At 50.6% G+C, this 15,767-nt stretch overlaps 63 non-coding genes across 63 annotated transcripts; 22 read left to right on the forward strand and 41 right to left on the reverse strand.

Moving 5' to 3' along the window:
- Nucleotides 1–79: 79 nt before the first annotated feature.
- Trnat-ugu (transfer RNA threonine (anticodon UGU)) lies at nt 80–152 on the reverse strand. The gene has a single exon. It is a non-coding gene; the product is annotated as a tRNA-Thr (tRNA).
- A 149-nt stretch (nt 153–301) lies between these two features.
- Trnai-uau (transfer RNA isoleucine (anticodon UAU)) lies at nt 302–394 on the forward strand. Its single transcript is given in 2 exon segments — nt 302–339; nt 359–394. It is a non-coding gene; the product is annotated as a tRNA-Ile (tRNA).
- Nucleotides 395–774: 380 nt separating this feature from the next.
- Nucleotides 775–847, reverse strand: Trnat-ugu (transfer RNA threonine (anticodon UGU)). Its single transcript has one exon. It is a non-coding gene; the product is annotated as a tRNA-Thr (tRNA).
- Nucleotides 848–996: 149 nt separating this feature from the next.
- Nucleotides 997–1,089, forward strand: Trnai-uau (transfer RNA isoleucine (anticodon UAU)). Its single transcript is given in 2 exon segments — nt 997–1,034; nt 1,054–1,089. It is a non-coding gene; the product is annotated as a tRNA-Ile (tRNA).
- Nucleotides 1,090–1,213: 124 nt separating this feature from the next.
- On the reverse strand, nt 1,214–1,287 carry Trnai-aau (transfer RNA isoleucine (anticodon AAU)). Its single transcript has one exon. It is a non-coding gene; the product is annotated as a tRNA-Ile (tRNA).
- Nucleotides 1,288–1,469: 182 nt separating this feature from the next.
- On the reverse strand, nt 1,470–1,542 carry Trnat-ugu (transfer RNA threonine (anticodon UGU)). The gene has a single exon. It is a non-coding gene; the product is annotated as a tRNA-Thr (tRNA).
- A 366-nt stretch (nt 1,543–1,908) lies between these two features.
- Nucleotides 1,909–1,982, reverse strand: Trnai-aau (transfer RNA isoleucine (anticodon AAU)). The gene has a single exon. It is a non-coding gene; the product is annotated as a tRNA-Ile (tRNA).
- Nucleotides 1,983–2,164: 182 nt separating this feature from the next.
- On the reverse strand, nt 2,165–2,237 carry Trnat-ugu (transfer RNA threonine (anticodon UGU)). Its single transcript has one exon. It is a non-coding gene; the product is annotated as a tRNA-Thr (tRNA).
- Nucleotides 2,238–2,386: 149 nt separating this feature from the next.
- Trnai-uau (transfer RNA isoleucine (anticodon UAU)) lies at nt 2,387–2,479 on the forward strand. Its single transcript is given in 2 exon segments — nt 2,387–2,424; nt 2,444–2,479. It is a non-coding gene; the product is annotated as a tRNA-Ile (tRNA).
- Nucleotides 2,480–2,603: 124 nt separating this feature from the next.
- Trnai-aau (transfer RNA isoleucine (anticodon AAU)) lies at nt 2,604–2,677 on the reverse strand. The gene has a single exon. It is a non-coding gene; the product is annotated as a tRNA-Ile (tRNA).
- Nucleotides 2,678–2,859: 182 nt separating this feature from the next.
- On the reverse strand, nt 2,860–2,932 carry Trnat-ugu (transfer RNA threonine (anticodon UGU)). The gene has a single exon. It is a non-coding gene; the product is annotated as a tRNA-Thr (tRNA).
- A 149-nt stretch (nt 2,933–3,081) lies between these two features.
- Trnai-uau (transfer RNA isoleucine (anticodon UAU)) lies at nt 3,082–3,174 on the forward strand. Its single transcript is given in 2 exon segments — nt 3,082–3,119; nt 3,139–3,174. It is a non-coding gene; the product is annotated as a tRNA-Ile (tRNA).
- A 380-nt stretch (nt 3,175–3,554) lies between these two features.
- Nucleotides 3,555–3,627, reverse strand: Trnat-ugu (transfer RNA threonine (anticodon UGU)). Its single transcript has one exon. It is a non-coding gene; the product is annotated as a tRNA-Thr (tRNA).
- Nucleotides 3,628–3,776: 149 nt separating this feature from the next.
- On the forward strand, nt 3,777–3,869 carry Trnai-uau (transfer RNA isoleucine (anticodon UAU)). The gene is given in 2 exon segments: nt 3,777–3,814; nt 3,834–3,869. It is a non-coding gene; the product is annotated as a tRNA-Ile (tRNA).
- A 124-nt stretch (nt 3,870–3,993) lies between these two features.
- Nucleotides 3,994–4,067, reverse strand: Trnai-aau (transfer RNA isoleucine (anticodon AAU)). The gene has a single exon. It is a non-coding gene; the product is annotated as a tRNA-Ile (tRNA).
- Nucleotides 4,068–4,249: 182 nt separating this feature from the next.
- Nucleotides 4,250–4,322, reverse strand: Trnat-ugu (transfer RNA threonine (anticodon UGU)). Its single transcript has one exon. It is a non-coding gene; the product is annotated as a tRNA-Thr (tRNA).
- Nucleotides 4,323–4,471: 149 nt separating this feature from the next.
- Nucleotides 4,472–4,564, forward strand: Trnai-uau (transfer RNA isoleucine (anticodon UAU)). The gene is given in 2 exon segments: nt 4,472–4,509; nt 4,529–4,564. It is a non-coding gene; the product is annotated as a tRNA-Ile (tRNA).
- A 124-nt stretch (nt 4,565–4,688) lies between these two features.
- Trnai-aau (transfer RNA isoleucine (anticodon AAU)) lies at nt 4,689–4,762 on the reverse strand. The gene has a single exon. It is a non-coding gene; the product is annotated as a tRNA-Ile (tRNA).
- A 182-nt stretch (nt 4,763–4,944) lies between these two features.
- Nucleotides 4,945–5,017, reverse strand: Trnat-ugu (transfer RNA threonine (anticodon UGU)). The gene has a single exon. It is a non-coding gene; the product is annotated as a tRNA-Thr (tRNA).
- Nucleotides 5,018–5,166: 149 nt separating this feature from the next.
- On the forward strand, nt 5,167–5,259 carry Trnai-uau (transfer RNA isoleucine (anticodon UAU)). Its single transcript is given in 2 exon segments — nt 5,167–5,204; nt 5,224–5,259. It is a non-coding gene; the product is annotated as a tRNA-Ile (tRNA).
- Nucleotides 5,260–5,639: 380 nt separating this feature from the next.
- On the reverse strand, nt 5,640–5,712 carry Trnat-ugu (transfer RNA threonine (anticodon UGU)). Its single transcript has one exon. It is a non-coding gene; the product is annotated as a tRNA-Thr (tRNA).
- A 149-nt stretch (nt 5,713–5,861) lies between these two features.
- Trnai-uau (transfer RNA isoleucine (anticodon UAU)) lies at nt 5,862–5,954 on the forward strand. The gene is given in 2 exon segments: nt 5,862–5,899; nt 5,919–5,954. It is a non-coding gene; the product is annotated as a tRNA-Ile (tRNA).
- Nucleotides 5,955–6,078: 124 nt separating this feature from the next.
- Trnai-aau (transfer RNA isoleucine (anticodon AAU)) lies at nt 6,079–6,152 on the reverse strand. Its single transcript has one exon. It is a non-coding gene; the product is annotated as a tRNA-Ile (tRNA).
- A 182-nt stretch (nt 6,153–6,334) lies between these two features.
- Trnat-ugu (transfer RNA threonine (anticodon UGU)) lies at nt 6,335–6,407 on the reverse strand. Its single transcript has one exon. It is a non-coding gene; the product is annotated as a tRNA-Thr (tRNA).
- Nucleotides 6,408–6,556: 149 nt separating this feature from the next.
- On the forward strand, nt 6,557–6,649 carry Trnai-uau (transfer RNA isoleucine (anticodon UAU)). The gene is given in 2 exon segments: nt 6,557–6,594; nt 6,614–6,649. It is a non-coding gene; the product is annotated as a tRNA-Ile (tRNA).
- A 124-nt stretch (nt 6,650–6,773) lies between these two features.
- Nucleotides 6,774–6,847, reverse strand: Trnai-aau (transfer RNA isoleucine (anticodon AAU)). Its single transcript has one exon. It is a non-coding gene; the product is annotated as a tRNA-Ile (tRNA).
- Nucleotides 6,848–7,029: 182 nt separating this feature from the next.
- Nucleotides 7,030–7,102, reverse strand: Trnat-ugu (transfer RNA threonine (anticodon UGU)). Its single transcript has one exon. It is a non-coding gene; the product is annotated as a tRNA-Thr (tRNA).
- Nucleotides 7,103–7,251: 149 nt separating this feature from the next.
- On the forward strand, nt 7,252–7,344 carry Trnai-uau (transfer RNA isoleucine (anticodon UAU)). The gene is given in 2 exon segments: nt 7,252–7,289; nt 7,309–7,344. It is a non-coding gene; the product is annotated as a tRNA-Ile (tRNA).
- A 124-nt stretch (nt 7,345–7,468) lies between these two features.
- On the reverse strand, nt 7,469–7,542 carry Trnai-aau (transfer RNA isoleucine (anticodon AAU)). Its single transcript has one exon. It is a non-coding gene; the product is annotated as a tRNA-Ile (tRNA).
- Nucleotides 7,543–7,724: 182 nt separating this feature from the next.
- Trnat-ugu (transfer RNA threonine (anticodon UGU)) lies at nt 7,725–7,797 on the reverse strand. Its single transcript has one exon. It is a non-coding gene; the product is annotated as a tRNA-Thr (tRNA).
- Nucleotides 7,798–7,946: 149 nt separating this feature from the next.
- On the forward strand, nt 7,947–8,039 carry Trnai-uau (transfer RNA isoleucine (anticodon UAU)). The gene is given in 2 exon segments: nt 7,947–7,984; nt 8,004–8,039. It is a non-coding gene; the product is annotated as a tRNA-Ile (tRNA).
- A 124-nt stretch (nt 8,040–8,163) lies between these two features.
- Nucleotides 8,164–8,237, reverse strand: Trnai-aau (transfer RNA isoleucine (anticodon AAU)). The gene has a single exon. It is a non-coding gene; the product is annotated as a tRNA-Ile (tRNA).
- Nucleotides 8,238–8,419: 182 nt separating this feature from the next.
- Trnat-ugu (transfer RNA threonine (anticodon UGU)) lies at nt 8,420–8,492 on the reverse strand. The gene has a single exon. It is a non-coding gene; the product is annotated as a tRNA-Thr (tRNA).
- Nucleotides 8,493–8,641: 149 nt separating this feature from the next.
- Trnai-uau (transfer RNA isoleucine (anticodon UAU)) lies at nt 8,642–8,734 on the forward strand. Its single transcript is given in 2 exon segments — nt 8,642–8,679; nt 8,699–8,734. It is a non-coding gene; the product is annotated as a tRNA-Ile (tRNA).
- A 124-nt stretch (nt 8,735–8,858) lies between these two features.
- Nucleotides 8,859–8,932, reverse strand: Trnai-aau (transfer RNA isoleucine (anticodon AAU)). Its single transcript has one exon. It is a non-coding gene; the product is annotated as a tRNA-Ile (tRNA).
- Nucleotides 8,933–9,114: 182 nt separating this feature from the next.
- On the reverse strand, nt 9,115–9,187 carry Trnat-ugu (transfer RNA threonine (anticodon UGU)). Its single transcript has one exon. It is a non-coding gene; the product is annotated as a tRNA-Thr (tRNA).
- Nucleotides 9,188–9,336: 149 nt separating this feature from the next.
- Trnai-uau (transfer RNA isoleucine (anticodon UAU)) lies at nt 9,337–9,429 on the forward strand. The gene is given in 2 exon segments: nt 9,337–9,374; nt 9,394–9,429. It is a non-coding gene; the product is annotated as a tRNA-Ile (tRNA).
- A 124-nt stretch (nt 9,430–9,553) lies between these two features.
- On the reverse strand, nt 9,554–9,627 carry Trnai-aau (transfer RNA isoleucine (anticodon AAU)). Its single transcript has one exon. It is a non-coding gene; the product is annotated as a tRNA-Ile (tRNA).
- A 182-nt stretch (nt 9,628–9,809) lies between these two features.
- Trnat-ugu (transfer RNA threonine (anticodon UGU)) lies at nt 9,810–9,882 on the reverse strand. The gene has a single exon. It is a non-coding gene; the product is annotated as a tRNA-Thr (tRNA).
- Nucleotides 9,883–10,031: 149 nt separating this feature from the next.
- On the forward strand, nt 10,032–10,124 carry Trnai-uau (transfer RNA isoleucine (anticodon UAU)). Its single transcript is given in 2 exon segments — nt 10,032–10,069; nt 10,089–10,124. It is a non-coding gene; the product is annotated as a tRNA-Ile (tRNA).
- A 124-nt stretch (nt 10,125–10,248) lies between these two features.
- Trnai-aau (transfer RNA isoleucine (anticodon AAU)) lies at nt 10,249–10,322 on the reverse strand. The gene has a single exon. It is a non-coding gene; the product is annotated as a tRNA-Ile (tRNA).
- A 404-nt stretch (nt 10,323–10,726) lies between these two features.
- Nucleotides 10,727–10,819, forward strand: Trnai-uau (transfer RNA isoleucine (anticodon UAU)). The gene is given in 2 exon segments: nt 10,727–10,764; nt 10,784–10,819. It is a non-coding gene; the product is annotated as a tRNA-Ile (tRNA).
- Nucleotides 10,820–10,943: 124 nt separating this feature from the next.
- Trnai-aau (transfer RNA isoleucine (anticodon AAU)) lies at nt 10,944–11,017 on the reverse strand. The gene has a single exon. It is a non-coding gene; the product is annotated as a tRNA-Ile (tRNA).
- A 182-nt stretch (nt 11,018–11,199) lies between these two features.
- Trnat-ugu (transfer RNA threonine (anticodon UGU)) lies at nt 11,200–11,272 on the reverse strand. Its single transcript has one exon. It is a non-coding gene; the product is annotated as a tRNA-Thr (tRNA).
- A 149-nt stretch (nt 11,273–11,421) lies between these two features.
- On the forward strand, nt 11,422–11,514 carry Trnai-uau (transfer RNA isoleucine (anticodon UAU)). Its single transcript is given in 2 exon segments — nt 11,422–11,459; nt 11,479–11,514. It is a non-coding gene; the product is annotated as a tRNA-Ile (tRNA).
- A 124-nt stretch (nt 11,515–11,638) lies between these two features.
- Nucleotides 11,639–11,712, reverse strand: Trnai-aau (transfer RNA isoleucine (anticodon AAU)). Its single transcript has one exon. It is a non-coding gene; the product is annotated as a tRNA-Ile (tRNA).
- A 182-nt stretch (nt 11,713–11,894) lies between these two features.
- Trnat-ugu (transfer RNA threonine (anticodon UGU)) lies at nt 11,895–11,967 on the reverse strand. The gene has a single exon. It is a non-coding gene; the product is annotated as a tRNA-Thr (tRNA).
- Nucleotides 11,968–12,116: 149 nt separating this feature from the next.
- On the forward strand, nt 12,117–12,209 carry Trnai-uau (transfer RNA isoleucine (anticodon UAU)). The gene is given in 2 exon segments: nt 12,117–12,154; nt 12,174–12,209. It is a non-coding gene; the product is annotated as a tRNA-Ile (tRNA).
- Nucleotides 12,210–12,333: 124 nt separating this feature from the next.
- Nucleotides 12,334–12,407, reverse strand: Trnai-aau (transfer RNA isoleucine (anticodon AAU)). Its single transcript has one exon. It is a non-coding gene; the product is annotated as a tRNA-Ile (tRNA).
- Nucleotides 12,408–12,589: 182 nt separating this feature from the next.
- Nucleotides 12,590–12,662, reverse strand: Trnat-ugu (transfer RNA threonine (anticodon UGU)). Its single transcript has one exon. It is a non-coding gene; the product is annotated as a tRNA-Thr (tRNA).
- Nucleotides 12,663–12,811: 149 nt separating this feature from the next.
- Nucleotides 12,812–12,904, forward strand: Trnai-uau (transfer RNA isoleucine (anticodon UAU)). The gene is given in 2 exon segments: nt 12,812–12,849; nt 12,869–12,904. It is a non-coding gene; the product is annotated as a tRNA-Ile (tRNA).
- Nucleotides 12,905–13,028: 124 nt separating this feature from the next.
- Nucleotides 13,029–13,102, reverse strand: Trnai-aau (transfer RNA isoleucine (anticodon AAU)). Its single transcript has one exon. It is a non-coding gene; the product is annotated as a tRNA-Ile (tRNA).
- Nucleotides 13,103–13,284: 182 nt separating this feature from the next.
- On the reverse strand, nt 13,285–13,357 carry Trnat-ugu (transfer RNA threonine (anticodon UGU)). The gene has a single exon. It is a non-coding gene; the product is annotated as a tRNA-Thr (tRNA).
- A 149-nt stretch (nt 13,358–13,506) lies between these two features.
- On the forward strand, nt 13,507–13,599 carry Trnai-uau (transfer RNA isoleucine (anticodon UAU)). Its single transcript is given in 2 exon segments — nt 13,507–13,544; nt 13,564–13,599. It is a non-coding gene; the product is annotated as a tRNA-Ile (tRNA).
- Nucleotides 13,600–13,723: 124 nt separating this feature from the next.
- Trnai-aau (transfer RNA isoleucine (anticodon AAU)) lies at nt 13,724–13,797 on the reverse strand. The gene has a single exon. It is a non-coding gene; the product is annotated as a tRNA-Ile (tRNA).
- Nucleotides 13,798–13,979: 182 nt separating this feature from the next.
- Trnat-ugu (transfer RNA threonine (anticodon UGU)) lies at nt 13,980–14,052 on the reverse strand. The gene has a single exon. It is a non-coding gene; the product is annotated as a tRNA-Thr (tRNA).
- Nucleotides 14,053–14,201: 149 nt separating this feature from the next.
- Trnai-uau (transfer RNA isoleucine (anticodon UAU)) lies at nt 14,202–14,294 on the forward strand. Its single transcript is given in 2 exon segments — nt 14,202–14,239; nt 14,259–14,294. It is a non-coding gene; the product is annotated as a tRNA-Ile (tRNA).
- Nucleotides 14,295–14,418: 124 nt separating this feature from the next.
- Trnai-aau (transfer RNA isoleucine (anticodon AAU)) lies at nt 14,419–14,492 on the reverse strand. The gene has a single exon. It is a non-coding gene; the product is annotated as a tRNA-Ile (tRNA).
- Nucleotides 14,493–14,674: 182 nt separating this feature from the next.
- Trnat-ugu (transfer RNA threonine (anticodon UGU)) lies at nt 14,675–14,747 on the reverse strand. Its single transcript has one exon. It is a non-coding gene; the product is annotated as a tRNA-Thr (tRNA).
- Nucleotides 14,748–14,896: 149 nt separating this feature from the next.
- Nucleotides 14,897–14,989, forward strand: Trnai-uau (transfer RNA isoleucine (anticodon UAU)). Its single transcript is given in 2 exon segments — nt 14,897–14,934; nt 14,954–14,989. It is a non-coding gene; the product is annotated as a tRNA-Ile (tRNA).
- A 124-nt stretch (nt 14,990–15,113) lies between these two features.
- Trnai-aau (transfer RNA isoleucine (anticodon AAU)) lies at nt 15,114–15,187 on the reverse strand. Its single transcript has one exon. It is a non-coding gene; the product is annotated as a tRNA-Ile (tRNA).
- A 182-nt stretch (nt 15,188–15,369) lies between these two features.
- On the reverse strand, nt 15,370–15,442 carry Trnat-ugu (transfer RNA threonine (anticodon UGU)). The gene has a single exon. It is a non-coding gene; the product is annotated as a tRNA-Thr (tRNA).
- Nucleotides 15,443–15,591: 149 nt separating this feature from the next.
- Trnai-uau (transfer RNA isoleucine (anticodon UAU)) lies at nt 15,592–15,684 on the forward strand. Its single transcript is given in 2 exon segments — nt 15,592–15,629; nt 15,649–15,684. It is a non-coding gene; the product is annotated as a tRNA-Ile (tRNA).
- Nucleotides 15,685–15,767: the final 83 nt, after the last annotated feature.

A 15,767-nucleotide genomic window follows, 5' to 3' on the forward strand; every position in this document is an offset into this window, starting at 1 on the left:
AGTCCAAGCAATGCAAATAGCCGCAACCCGCTCGAAAGAGGAGTCATGTTAGGCCAACTTTAAACGGACATTCCCTGAAAGCCCTCGGAGAGATTTGAACTCTCGACCCCTGGTTTACAAGACCAGTGCTCTAACCCCTGAGCTACGAAGGCACGCGATCCTTGCCAAATACGAAAAGTCGGTGCATCAGGCAAAACAGGCCAGTTGCAACGTGTACTTGCCATAAAGTGATACCGTCAATGCCCTACTGGACCATGACTATTCTAATCACGGACCTCAGCTTTCCCGTTAACATCCACGGGCTCCAGTGGCGTAGTCGGTTAGCGCGTCGTACTTATAAGTCAGTATCGACAAAGACATGCGAAGATCGGGAGTTCGAGCCTCCCCTGGAGCAAGGTTTCTTTTCATGCGCCGTCAACACACGCCACAGCACGGGCAGATCACCAGTAAAATCTAGCAACGTGGCAGTGCACCCAGGTTGTTTTGATCCCGTCAACGTGACGGCAAAGCCCGTAAAATGGCCAGTGTGGGGCTCGAACCCACGACATTCGCGTAATTAGCACGACGCTCTAGCCGACTGAGCTAACCGGCCGTGAACGCGTGCACACGGACTCACTTCCTAAGTCAACTCTAAGCAAAATACTTTTATTTTTTTACTCAAAACGTTACCGTCATATTTCTCACGCTTTGATACGAGTCCAAGCAATGCAAATAGCCGCAACCCGCTCGAAAGAGGAGTCATGTTAGGCCAACTTTAAACGGACATTCCCTGAAAGCCCTCGGAGAGATTTGAACTCTCGACCCCTGGTTTACAAGACCAGTGCTCTAACCCCTGAGCTACGAAGGCACGCGATCCTTGCCAAATACGAAAAGTCGGTGCATCAGGCAAAACAGGCCAGTTGCAACGTGTACTTGCCATAAAGTGATACCGTCAATGCCCTACTGGACCATGACTATTCTAATCACGGACCTCAGCTTTCCCGTTAACATCCACGGGCTCCAGTGGCGTAGTCGGTTAGCGCGTCGTACTTATAAGTCAGTATCGACAAAGACATGCGAAGATCGGGAGTTCGAGCCTCCCCTGGAGCAAGGTTTCTTTTCATGCGCCGTCAACACACGCCACAGCACGGGCAGATCACCAGTAAAATCTAGCAACGTGGCAGTGCACCCAGGTTGTTTTGATCCCGTCAACGTGACGGCAAAGCCCGTAAAATGGCCAGTGTGGGGCTCGAACCCACGACATTCGCGTTATTAGCACGACGCTCTAGCCGACTGAGCTAACCGGCCGTGAACGCGTGAACACGGACTCACTTCCTAAGTCAACTCTAAGCAAAATACTTTTATTTTTTTACTCAAAACGTTACCGTCATATTTCTCACGCTTTGATACGAGTCCAAGCAATGCAAATAGCCGCAACCCGCTCGAAAGAGGAGTCATGCTAGGCCAACTTTAAACGGACATTCCCTGAAAGCCCTCGGAGAGATTTGAACTCTCGACCCCTGGTTTACAAGACCAGTGCTCTAACCCCTGAGCTACGAAGGCACGCGATCCTTGCCAAATACGAAAAGTCGGTGCATCAGGCAAAACAGGCCAGTTGCAACGTGTACTTGCCATAAAGTGATACCGTCAATGCCCTACTGGACCATGACTATTCTAATCACGGACCTCAGCTTTCCCGTTAACATCCACGGGCTCCAGTGGCGTAGTCGGTTAGCGCGTCGTACTTATAAGTCAGTATCGACAAAGACATGCGAAGATCGGGAGTTTGAGCCTCCCCTGGAGCAAGGTTTCTTTTCATGCGCCGTCAACACACGCCACAGCACGGGCAGATCACCAGTAAAATCTAGCAACGTGGCAGTGCACCCAGGTTGTTTTGATCCCGTCAACGTGACGGCAAAGCCCGTAAAATGGCCAGTGTGGGGCTCGAACCCACGACATTCGCGTTATTAGCACGACGCTCTAGCCGACTGAGCTAACCGGCCGTGAACGCGTGGACACGGACTCACTTCCTAAGTCAACTCTAAGCAAAATACTTTTATTTTTTTACTCAAAACGTTACCGTCATATTTCTCACGCTTTGATACGAGTCCAAGCAATGCAAATAGCCGCAACCCGCTCGAAAGAGGAGTCATGTTAGGCCAACTTTAAACGGACATTCCCTGAAAGCCCTCGGAGAGATTTGAACTCTCGACCCCTGGTTTACAAGACCAGTGCTCTAACCCCTGAGCTACGAAGGCACGCGATCCTTGCCAAATACGAAAAGTCGGTGCATCAGGCAAAACAGGCCAGTTGCAACGTGTACTTGCCATAAAGTGATACCGTCAATGCCCTACTGGACCATGACTATTCTAATCACGGACCTCAGCTTTCCCGTTAACATCCACGGGCTCCAGTGGCGTAGTCGGTTAGCGCGTCGTACTTATAAGTCAGTATCGACAAAGACATGCGAAGATCGGGAGTTCGAGCCTCCCCTGGAGCAAGGTTTCTTTTCATGCGCCGTCAACACACGCCACAGCACGGGCAGATCACCAGTAAAATCTAGCAACGTGGCAGTGCACCCAGGTTGTTTTGATCCCGTCAACGTGACGGCAAAGCCCGTAAAATGGCCAGTGTGGGGCTCGAACCCACGACATTCGCGTTATTAGCACGACGCTCTAGCCGACTGAGCTAACCGGCCGTGAACGCGTGAACACGGACTCACTTCCTAAGTCAACTCTAAGCAAAATACTTTTATTTTTTTACTCAAAACGTTACCGTCATATTTCTCACGCTTTGATACGAGTCCAAGCAATGCAAATAGCCGCAACCCGCTCGAAAGAGGAGTCATGTTAGGCCAACTTTAAACGGACATTCCCTGAAAGCCCTCGGAGAGATTTGAACTCTCGACCCCTGGTTTACAAGACCAGTGCTCTAACCCCTGAGCTACGAAGGCACGCGATCCTTGCCAAATACGAAAAGTCGGTGCATCAGGCAAAACAGGCCAGTTGCAACGTGTACTTGCCATAAAGTGATACCGTCAATGCCCTACTGGACCATGACTATTCTAATCACGGACCTCAGCTTTCCCGTTAACATCCACGGGCTCCAGTGGCGTAGTCGGTTAGCGCGTCGTACTTATAAGTCAGTATCGACAAAGACATGCGAAGATCGGGAGTTCGAGCCTCCCCTGGAGCAAGGTTTCTTTTCATGCGCCGTCAACACACGCCACAGCACGGGCAGATCACCAGTAAAATCTAGCAACGTGGCAGTGCACCCAGGTTGTTTTGATCCCGTCAACGTGACGGCAAAGCCCGTAAAATGGCCAGTGTGGGGCTCGAACCCACGACATTCGCGTAATTAGCACGACGCTCTAGCCGACTGAGCTAACCGGCCGTGAACGCGTGGACACGGACTCACTTCCTAAGTCAACTCTAAGCAAAATACTTTTATTTTTTTACTCAAAACGTTACCGTCATATTTCTCACGCTTTGATACGAGTCCAAGCAATGCAAATAGCCGCAACCCGCTCGAAAGAGGAGTCATGTTAGGCCAACTTTAAACGGACATTCCCTGAAAGCCCTCGGAGAGATTTGAACTCTCGACCCCTGGTTTACAAGACCAGTGCTCTAACCCCTGAGCTACGAAGGCACGCGATCCTTGCCAAATACGAAAAGTCGGTGCATCAGGCAAAACAGGCCAGTTGCAACGTGTACTTGCCATAAAGTGATACCGTCAATGCCCTACTGGACCATGACTATTCTAATCACGGACCTCAGCTTTCCCGTTAACATCCACGGGCTCCAGTGGCGTAGTCGGTTAGCGCGTCGTACTTATAAGTCAGTATCGACAAAGACATGCGAAGATCGGGAGTTCGAGCCTCCCCTGGAGCAAGGTTTCTTTTCATGCGCCGTCAACACACGCCACAGCACGGGCAGATCACCAGTAAAATCTAGCAACGTGGCAGTGCACCCAGGTTGTTTTGATCCCGTCAACGTGACGGCAAAGCCCGTAAAATGGCCAGTGTGGGGCTCGAACCCACGACATTCGCGTTATTAGCACGACGCTCTAGCCGACTGAGCTAACCGGCCGTGAACGCGTGAACACGGACTCACTTCCTAAGTCAACTCTAAGCAAAATACTTTTATTTTTTTACTCAAAACGTTACCGTCATATTTCTCACGCTTTGATACGAGTCCAAGCAATGCAAATAGCCGCAACCCGCTCGAAAGAGGAGTCATGCTAGGCCAACTTTAAACGGACATTCCCTGAAAGCCCTCGGAGAGATTTGAACTCTCGACCCCTGGTTTACAAGACCAGTGCTCTAACCCCTGAGCTACGAAGGCACGCGATCCTTGCCAAATACGAAAAGTCGGTGCATCAGGCAAAACAGGCCAGTTGCAACGTGTACTTGCCATAAAGTGATACCGTCAATGCCCTACTGGACCATGACTATTCTAATCACGGACCTCAGCTTTCCCGTTAACATCCACGGGCTCCAGTGGCGTAGTCGGTTAGCGCGTCGTACTTATAAGTCAGTATCGACAAAGACATGCGAAGATCGGGAGTTCGAGCCTCCCCTGGAGCAAGGTTTCTTTTCATGCGCCGTCAACACACGCCACAGCACGGGCAGATCACCAGTAAAATCTAGCAACGTGGCAGTGCACCCAGGTTGTTTTGATCCCGTCAACGTGACGGCAAAGCCCGTAAAATGGCCAGTGTGGGGCTCGAACCCACGACATTCGCGTTATTAGCACGACGCTCTAGCCGACTGAGCTAACCGGCCGTGAACGCGTGGACACGGACTCACTTCCTAAGTCAACTCTAAGCAAAATACTTTTATTTTTTTACTCAAAACGTTACCGTCATATTTCTCACGCTTTGATACGAGTCCAAGCAATGCAAATAGCCGCAACCCGCTCGAAAGAGGAGTCATGTTAGGCCAACTTTAAACGGACATTCCCTGAAAGCCCTCGGAGAGATTTGAACTCTCGACCCCTGGTTTACAAGACCAGTGCTCTAACCCCTGAGCTACGAAGGCACGCGATCCTTGCCAAATACGAAAAGTCGGTGCATCAGGCAAAACAGGCCAGTTGCAACGTGTACTTGCCATAAAGTGATACCGTCAATGCCCTACTGGACCATGACTATTCTAATCACGGACCTCAGCTTTCCCGTTAACATCCACGGGCTCCAGTGGCGTAGTCGGTTAGCGCGTCGTACTTATAAGTCAGTATCGACAAAGACATGCGAAGATCGGGAGTTCGAGCCTCCCCTGGAGCAAGGTTTCTTTTCATGCGCCGTCAACACACGCCACAGCACGGGCAGATCACCAGTAAAATCTAGCAACGTGGCAGTGCACCCAGGTTGTTTTGATCCCGTCAACGTGACGGCAAAGCCCGTAAAATGGCCAGTGTGGGGCTCGAACCCACGACAATCGCGTTATTAGCACGACGCTCTAGCCGACTGAGCTAACCGGCCGTGAACGCGTGAACACGGACTCACTTCCTAAGTCAACTCTAAGCAAAATACTTTTATTTTTTTACTCAAAACGTTACCGTCATATTTCTCACGCTTTGATACGAGTCCAAGCAATGCAAATAGCCGCAACCCGCTCGAAAGAGGAGTCATGTTAGGCCAACTTTAAACGGACATTCCCTGAAAGCCCTCGGAGAGATTTGAACTCTCGACCCCTGGTTTACAAGACCAGTGCTCTAACCCCTGAGCTACGAAGGCACGCGATCCTTGCCAAATACGAAAAGTCGGTGCATCAGGCAAAACAGGCCAGTTGCAACGTGTACTTGCCATAAAGTGATACCGTCAATGCCCTACTGGACCATGACTATTCTAATCACGGACCTCAGCTTTCCCGTTAACATCCACGGGCTCCAGTGGCGTAGTCGGTTAGCGCGTCGTACTTATAAGTCAGTATCGACAAAGACATGCGAAGATCGGGAGTTCGAGCCTCCCCTGGAGCAAGGTTTCTTTTCATGCGCCGTCAACACACGCCACAGCACGGGCAGATCACCAGTAAAATCTAGCAACGTGGCAGTGCACCCAGGTTGTTTTGATCCCGTCAACGTGACGGCAAAGCCCGTAAAATGGCCAGTGTGGGGCTCGAACCCACGACATTCGCGTTATTAGCACGACGCTCTAGCCGACTGAGCTAACCGGCCGTGAACGCGTGGACACGGACTCACTTCCTAAGTCAACTCTAAGCAAAATACTTTTATTTTTTTACTCAAAACGTTACCGTCATATTTCTCACGCTTTGATACGAGTCCAAGCAATGCAAATAGCCGCAACCCGCTCGAAAGAGGAGTCATGTTAGGCCAACTTTAAACGGACATTCCCTGAAAGCCCTCGGAGAGATTTGAACTCTCGACCCCTGGTTTACAAGACCAGTGCTCTAACCCCTGAGCTACGAAGGCACGCGATCCTTGCCAAATACGAAAAGTCGGTGCATCAGGCAAAACAGGCCAGTTGCAACGTGTACTTGCCATAAAGTGATACCGTCAATGCCCTACTGGACCATGACTATTCTAATCACGGACCTCAGCTTTCCCGTTAACATCCACGGGCTCCAGTGGCGTAGTCGGTTAGCGCGTCGTACTTATAAGTCAGTATCGACAAAGACATGCGAAGATCGGGAGTTCGAGCCTCCCCTGGAGCAAGGTTTCTTTTCATGCGCCGTCAACACACGCCACAGCACGGGCAGATCACCAGTAAAATCTAGCAACGTGGCAGTGCACCCAGGTTGTTTTGATCCCGTCAACGTGACGGCAAAGCCCGTAAAATGGCCAGTGTGGGGCTCGAACCCACGACATTCGCGTTATTAGCACGACGCTCTAGCCGACTGAGCTAACCGGCCGTGAACGCGTGGACACGGACTCACTTCCTAAGTCAACTCTAAGCAAAATACTTTTATTTTTTTACTCAAAACGTTACCGTCATATTTCTCACGCTTTGATACGAGTCCAAGCAATGCAAATAGCCGCAACCCGCTCGAAAGAGGAGTCATGTTAGGCCAACTTTAAACGGACATTCCCTGAAAGCCCTCGGAGAGATTTGAACTCTCGACCCCTGGTTTACAAGACCAGTGCTCTAACCCCTGAGCTACGAAGGCACGCGATCCTTGCCAAATACGAAAAGTCGGTGCATCAGGCAAAACAGGCCAGTTGCAACGTGTACTTGCCATAAAGTGATACCGTCAATGCCCTACTGGACCATGACTATTCTAATCACGGACCTCAGCTTTCCCGTTAACATCCACGGGCTCCAGTGGCGTAGTCGGTTAGCGCGTCGTACTTATAAGTCAGTATCGACAAAGACATGCGAAGATCGGGAGTTCGAGCCTCCCCTGGAGCAAGGTTTCTTTTCATGCGCCGTCAACACACGCCACAGCACGGGCAGATCACCAGTAAAATCTAGCAACGTGGCAGTGCACCCAGGTTGTTTTGATCCCGTCAACGTGACGGCAAAGCCCGTAAAATGGCCAGTGTGGGGCTCGAACCCACGACATTCGCGTTATTAGCACGACGCTCTAGCCGACTGAGCTAACCGGCCGTGAACGCGTGAACACGGACTCACTTCCTAAGTCAACTCTAAGCAAAATACTTTTATTTTTTTACTCAAAACGTTACCGTCATATTTCTCACGCTTTGATACGAGTCCAAGCAATGCAAATAGCCGCAACCCGCTCGAAAGAGGAGTCATGTTAGGCCAACTTTAAACGGACATTCCCTGAAAGCCCTCGGAGAGATTTGAACTCTCGACCCCTGGTTTACAAGACCAGTGCTCTAACCCCTGAGCTACGAAGGCACGCGATCCTTGCCAAATACGAAAAGTCGGTGCATCAGGCAAAACAGGCCAGTTGCAACGTGTACTTGCCATAAAGTGATACCGTCAATGCCCTACTGGACCATGACTATTCTAATCACGGACCTCAGCTTTCCCGTTAACATCCACGGGCTCCAGTGGCGTAGTCGGTTAGCGCGTCGTACTTATAAGTCAGTATCGACAAAGACATGCGAAGATCGGGAGTTCGAGCCTCCCCTGGAGCAAGGTTTCTTTTCATGCGCCGTCAACACACGCCACAGCACGGGCAGATCACCAGTAAAATCTAGCAACGTGGCAGTGCACCCAGGTTGTTTTGATCCCGTCAACGTGACGGCAAAGCCCGTAAAATGGCCAGTGTGGGGCTCGAACCCACGACATTCGCGTTATTAGCACGACGCTCTAGCCGACTGAGCTAACCGGCCGTGAACGCGTGAACACGGACTCACTTCCTAAGTCAACTCTAAGCAAAATACTTTTATTTTTTTACTCAAAACGTTACCGTCATATTTCTCACGCTTTGATACGAGTCCAAGCAATGCAAATAGCCGCAACCCGCTCGAAAGAGGAGTCATGTTAGGCCAACTTTAAACGGACATTCCCTGAAAGCCCTCGGAGAGATTTGAACTCTCGACCCCTGGTTTACAAGACCAGTGCTCTAACCCCTGAGCTACGAAGGCACGCGATCCTTGCCAAATACGAAAAGTCGGTGCATCAGGCAAAACAGGCCAGTTGCAACGTGTACTTGCCATAAAGTGATACCGTCAATGCCCTACTGGACCATGACTATTCTAATCACGGACCTCAGCTTTCCCGTTAACATCCACGGGCTCCAGTGGCGTAGTCGGTTAGCGCGTCGTACTTATAAGTCAGTATCGACAAAGACATGCGAAGATCGGGAGTTCGAGCCTCCCCTGGAGCAAGGTTTCTTTTCATGCGCCGTCAACACACGCCACAGCACGGGCAGATCACCAGTAAAATCTAGCAACGTGGCAGTGCACCCAGGTTGTTTTGATCCCGTCAACGTGACGGCAAAGCCCGTAAAATGGCCAGTGTGGGGCTCGAACCCACGACATTCGCGTTATTAGCACGACGCTCTAGCCGACTGAGCTAACCGGCCGTGAACGCGTGAACACGGACTCACTTCCTAAGTCAACTCTAAGCAAAATACTTTTATTTTTTTACTCAAAACGTTACCGTCATATTTCTCACGCTTTGATACGAGTCCAAGCAATGCAAATAGCCGCAACCCGCTCGAAAGAGGAGTCATGTTAGGCCAACTTTAAACGGACATTCCCTGAAAGCCCTCGGAGAGATTTGAACTCTCGACCCCTGGTTTACAAGACCAGTGCTCTAACCCCTGAGCTACGAAGGCACGCGATCCTTGCCAAATACGAAAAGTCGGTGCATCAGGCAAAACAGGCCAGTTGCAACGTGTACTTGCCATAAAGTGATACCGTCAATGCCCTACTGGACCATGACTATTCTAATCACGGACCTCAGCTTTCCCGTTAACGTCCACGGGCTCCAGTGGCGTAGTCGGTTAGCGCGTCGTACTTATAAGTCAGTATCGACAAAGACATGCGAAGATCGGGAGTTCGAGCCTCCCCTGGAGCAAGGTTTCTTTTCATGCGCCGTCAACACACGCCACAGCACGGGCAGATCACCAGTAAAATCTAGCAACGTGGCAGTGCACCCAGGTTGTTTTGATCCCGTCAACGTGACGGCAAAGCCCGTAAAATGGCCAGTGTGGGGCTCGAACCCACGACATTCGCGTTATTAGCACGACGCTCTAGCCGACTGAGCTAACCGGCCGTGAACGCGTGAACACGGACTCACTTCCTAAGTCAACTCTAAGCAAAATACTTTTATTTTTTTACTCAAAACGTTACCGTCATATTTCTCACGCTTTGATACGAGTCCAAGCAATGCAAATAGCCGCAACCCGCTCGAAAGAGGAGTCATGTTAGGCCAACTTTAAACGGACATTCCCTGAAAGCCCTCGGAGAGATTTGAACTCTCGACCCCTGGTTTACAAGACCAGTGCTCTAACCCCTGAGCTACGAAGGCACGCGATCCTTGCCAAATACGAAAAGTCGGTGCATCAGGCAAAACAGGCCAGTTGCAACGTGTACTTGCCATAAAGTGATACCGTCAATGCCCTACTGGACCATGACTATTCTAATCACGGACCTCAGCTTTCCCGTTAACATCCACGGGCTCCAGTGGCGTAGTCGGTTAGCGCGTCGTACTTATAAGTCAGTATCGACAAAGACATGCGAAGATCGGGAGTTCGAGCCTCCCCTGGAGCAAGGTTTCTTTTCATGCGCCGTCAACACACGCCACAGCACGGGCAGATCACCAGTAAAATCTAGCAACGTGGCAGTGCACCCAGGTTGTTTTGATCCCGTCAACGTGACGGCAAAGCCCGTAAAATGGCCAGTGTGGGGCTCGAACCCACGACATTCGCGTTATTAGCACGACGCTCTAGCCGACTGAGCTAACCGGCCGTGAACGCGTGAACACGGACTCACTTCCTAAGTCAACTCTAAGCAAAATACTTTTATTTTTTTACTCAAAACGTTACCGTCATATTTCTCACGCTTTGATACGAGTCCAAGCAATGCAAATAGCCGCAACCCGCTCGAAAGAGGAGTCATGTTAGGCCAACTTTAAACGGACATTCCCTGAAACCCCTCGGAGAGATTTGAACTCTCGACCCCTGGTTTACAAGACCAGTGCTCTAACCCCTGAGCTACGAAGGCACGCGATCCTTGCCAAATACGAAAAGTCGGTGCATCAGGCAAAACAGGCCAGTTGCAACGTGTACTTGCCATAAAGTGATACCGTCAATGCCCTACTGGACCATGACTATTCTAATCACGGACCTCAGCTTTCCCGTTAACATCCACGGGCTCCAGTGGCGTAGTCGGTTAGCGCGTCGTACTTATAAGTCAGTATCGACAAAGACATGCGAAGATCGGGAGTTCGAGCCTCCCCTGGAGCAAGGTTTCTTTTCATGCGCCGTCAACACACGCCACAGCACGGGCAGATCACCAGTAAAATCTAGCAACGTGGCAGTGCACCCAGGTTGTTTTGATCCCGTCAACGTGACGGCAAAGCCCGTAAAATGGCCAGTGTGGGGCTCGAACCCACGACATTCGCGTTATTAGCACGACGCTCTAGCCGACTGAGCTAACCGGCCGTGAACGCGTGAACACGGACTCACTTCCTAAGTCAACTCTAAGCAAAATACTTTTATTTTTTTACTCAAAACGTTACCGTCATATTTCTCACGCTTTGATACGAGTCCAAGCAATGCAAATAGCCGCAACCCGCTCGAAAGAGGAGTCATGTTAGGCCAACTTTAAACGGACATTCCCTGAAAGCCCTCGGAGAGATTTGAACTCTCGACCCCTGGTTTACAAGACCAGTGCTCTAACCCCTGAGCTACGAAGGCACGCGATCCTTGCCAAATACGAAAAGTCGGTGCATCAGGCAAAACAGGCCAGTTGCAACGTGTACTTGCCATAAAGTGATACCGTCAATGCCCTACTGGACCATGACTATTCTAATCACGGACCTCAGCTTTCCCGTTAACATCCACGGGCTCCAGTGGCGTAGTCGGTTAGCGCGTCGTACTTATAAGTCAGTATCGACAAAGACATGCGAAGATCGGGAGTTCGAGCCTCCCCTGGAGCAAGGTTTCTTTTCATGCGCCGTCAACACACGCCACAGCACGGGCAGATCACCAGTAAAATCTAGCAACGTGGCAGTGCACCCAGGTTGTTTTGATCCCGTCAACGTGACGGCAAAGCCCGTAAAATGGCCAGTGTGGGGCTCGAACCCACGACATTCGCGTTATTAGCACGACGCTCTAGCCGACTGAGCTAACCGGCCGTGAACGCGTGAACACGGACTCACTTCCTAAGTCAACTCTAAGCAAAATACTTTTATTTTTTTACTCAAAACGTTACCGTCATATTTCTCACGCTTTGATACGAGTCCAAGCAATGCAAATAGCCGCAACCCGCTCGAAAGAGGAGTCATGTTAGGCCAACTTTAAACGGACATTCCCTGAAAGCCCTCGGAGAGATTTGAACTCTCGACCCCTGGTTTACAAGACCAGTGCTCTAACCCCTGAGCTACGAAGGCACGCGATCCTTGCCAAATACGAAAAGTCGGTGCATCAGGCAAAACAGGCCAGTTGCAACGTGTACTTGCCATAAAGTGATACCGTCAATGCCCTACTGGACCATGACTATTCTAATCACGGACCTCAGCTTTCCCGTTAACATCCACGGGCTCCAGTGGCGTAGTCGGTTAGCGCGTCGTACTTATAAGTCAGTATCGACAAAGACATGCGAAGATCGGGAGTTCGAGCCTCCCCTGGAGCAAGGTTTCTTTTCATGCGCCGTCAACACACGCCACAGCACGGGCAGATCACCAGTAAAATCTAGCAACGTGGCAGTGCACCCAGGTTGTTTTGATCCCGTCAACGTGACGGCAAAGCCCGTAAAATGGCCAGTGTGGGGCTCGAACCCACGACATTCGCGTTATTAGCACGACGCTCTAGCCGACTGAGCTAACCGGCCGTGAACGCGTGAACACGGACTCACTTCCTAAGTCAACTCTAAGCAAAATACTTTTATTTTTTTACGCAAAACGTTACCGTCATATTTCTCACGCTTTGATACGAGTCCAAGCAATGCAAATAGCCGCAACCCGCTCGAAAGAGGAGTCATGTTAGGCCAACTTTAAACGGACATTCCCTGAAAGCCCTCGGAGAGATTTGAACTCTCGACCCCTGGTTTACAAGACCAGTGCTCTAACCCCTGAGCTACGAAGGCACGCGATCCTTGCCAAATACGAAAAGTCGGTGCATCAGGCAAAACAGGCCAGTTGCAACGTGTACTTGCCATAAAGTGATACCGTCAATGCCCTACTGGACCATGACTATTCTAATCACGGACCTCAGCTTTCCCGTTAACATCCACGGGCTCCAGTGGCGTAGTCGGTTAGCGCGTCGTACTTATAAGTCAGTATCGACAAAGACATGCGAAGATCGGGAGTTCGAGCCTCCCCTGGAGCAAGGTTTCTTTTCATGCGCCGTCAACACACGCCACAGCACGGGCAGATCACCAGTAAAATCTAGCAACGTGGCAGTGCACCCAGGTTGTTTTGATCCCGTCAACGTGACGGCAAAGCCCGTAAAATGGCCAGTGTGGGGCTCGAACCCACGACATTCGCGTTATTAGCACGACGCTCTAGCCGACTGAGCTAACCGGCCGTGAACGCGTGAACACGGACTCACTTCCTAAGTCAACTCTAAGCAAAATACTTTTATTTTTTTACTCAAAACGTTACCGTCATATTTCTCACGCTTTGATACGAGTCCAAGCAATGCAAATAGCCGCAACCCGCTCGAAAGAGGAGTCATGTTAAGCCAACTTTAAACGGACATTCCCTGAAAGCCCTCGGAGAGATTTGAACTCTCGACCCCTGGTTTACAAGACCAGTGCTCTAACCCCTGAGCTACGAAGGCACGCGATCCTTGCCAAATACGAAAAGTCGGTGCATCAGGCAAAACAGGCCAGTTGCAACGTGTACTTGCCATAAAGTGATACCGTCAATGCCCTACTGGACCATGACTATTCTAATCACGGACCTCAGCTTTCCCGTTAACATCCACGGGCTCCAGTGGCGTAGTCGGTTAGCGCGTCGTACTTATAAGTCAGTATCGACAAAGACATGCGAAGATCGGGAGTTCGAGCCTCCCCTGGAGCAAGGTTTCTTTTCATGCGCCGTCAACACACGCCACAGCACGGGCAGATCACCAGTAAAATCTAGCAACGTGGCAGTGCACCCAGGTTGTTTTGATCCCGTCAACGTGACGGCAAAGCCCGTAAAATGGCCAGTGTGGGGCTCGAACCCACGACATTCGCGTTATTAGCACGACGCTCTAGCCGACTGAGCTAACCGGCCGTGAACGCGTGAACACGGACTCACTTCCTAAGTCAACTCTAAGCAAAATACTTTTATTTTTTTACTCAAAACGTTACCGTCATATTTCTCACGCTTTGATACGAGTCCAAGCAATGCAAATAGCCGCAACCCGCTCGAAAGAGGAGTCATGTTAGGCCAACTTTAAACGGACATTCCCTGAAAGCCCTCGGAGAGATTTGAACTCTCGACCCCTGGTTTACAAGACCAGTGCTCTAACCCCTGAGCTACGAAGGCACGCGATCCTTGCCAAATACGAAAAGTCGGTGCATCAGGCAAAACAGGCCAGTTGCAACGTGTACTTGCCATAAAGTGATACCGTCAATGCCCTACTGGACCATGACTATTCTAATCACGGACCTCAGCTTTCCCGTTAACATCCACGGGCTCCAGTGGCGTAGTCGGTTAGCGCGTCGTACTTATAAGTCAGTATCGACAAAGACATGCGAAGATCGGGAGTTCGAGCCTCCCCTGGAGCAAGGTTTCTTTTCATGCGCCGTCAACACACGCCACAGCACGGGCAGATCACCAGTAAAATCTAGCAACGTGGCAGTGCACCCAGGTTGTTTTGATCCCGTCAACGTGACGGCAAAGCCCGTAAAATGGCCAGTGTGGGGCTCGAACCCACGACATTCGCGTTATTAGCACGACGCTCTAGCCGACTGAGCTAACCGGCCGTGAACGCGTGAACACGGACTCACTTCCTAAGTCAACTCTAAGCAAAATACTTTTATTTTTTTACTCAAAACGTTACCGTCATATTTCTCACGCTTTGATACGAGTCCAAGCAATGCAAATAGCCGCAACCCGCTCGAAAGAGGAGTCATGTTAGGCCAACTTTAAACGGACATTCCCTGAAAGCCCTCGGAGAGATTTGAACTCTCGACCCCTGGTTTACAAGACCAGTGCTCTAACCCCTGAGCTACGAAGGCACGCGATCCTTGCCAAATACGAAAAGTCGGTGCATCAGGCAAAACAGGCCAGTTGCAACGTGTACTTGCCATAAAGTGATACCGTCAATGCCCTACTGGACCATGACTATTCTAATCACGGACCTCAGCTTTCCCGTTAACATCCACGGGCTCCAGTGGCGTAGTCGGTTAGCGCGTCGTACTTATAAGTCAGTATCGACAAAGACATGCGAAGATCGGGAGTTCGAGCCTCCCCTGGAGCAAGGTTTCTTTTCATGCGCCGTCAACACACGCCACAGCACGGGCAGATCACCAGTAAAATCTAGCAACGTGGCAGTGCACCCAGGTTGTTTTGATCCCGTCAACGTGACGGCAAAGCCCGTAAAATGGCCAGTGTGGGGCTCGAACCCACGACATTCGCGTTATTAGCACGACGCTCTAGCCGACTGAGCTAACCGGCCGTGAACGCGTGAACACGGACTCACTTCCTAAGTCAACTCTAAGCAAAATACTTTTATTTTTTTACTCAAAACGTTACCGTCATATTTCTCACGCTTTGATACGAGTCCAAGCAATGCAAATAGCCGCAACCCGCTCGAAAGAGGAGTCATGTTAGGCCAACTTTAAACGGACATTCCCTGAAAGCCCTCGGAGAGATTTGAACTCTCGACCCCTGGTTTACAAGACCAGTGCTCTAACCCCTGAGCTACGAAGGCACGCGATCCTTGCCAAATACGAAAAGTCGGTGCATCAGGCAAAACAGGCCAGTTGCAACGTGTACTTGCCATAAAGTGATACCGTCAATGCCCTACTGGACCATGACTATTCTAATCACGGACCTCAGCTTTCCCGTTAACATCCACGGGCTCCAGTGGCGTAGTCGGTTAGCGCGTCGTACTTATAAGTCAGTATCGACAAAGACATGCGAAGATCGGGAGTTCGAGCCTCCCCTGGAGCAAGGTTTCTTTTCATGCGCCGTCAACACACGCCACAGCACGGGCAGATCACCAGTAAAATCTAGCAACGTGGCAGTGCACCCAG

The sequence above is a fragment of the Hydractinia symbiolongicarpus genome, chromosome 4 (genome assembly GCF_029227915.1).
Source record: "Hydractinia symbiolongicarpus strain clone_291-10 chromosome 4, HSymV2.1, whole genome shotgun sequence".
In the NCBI taxonomy this organism is placed as follows: domain Eukaryota; kingdom Metazoa; phylum Cnidaria; class Hydrozoa; order Anthoathecata; family Hydractiniidae; genus Hydractinia; species Hydractinia symbiolongicarpus.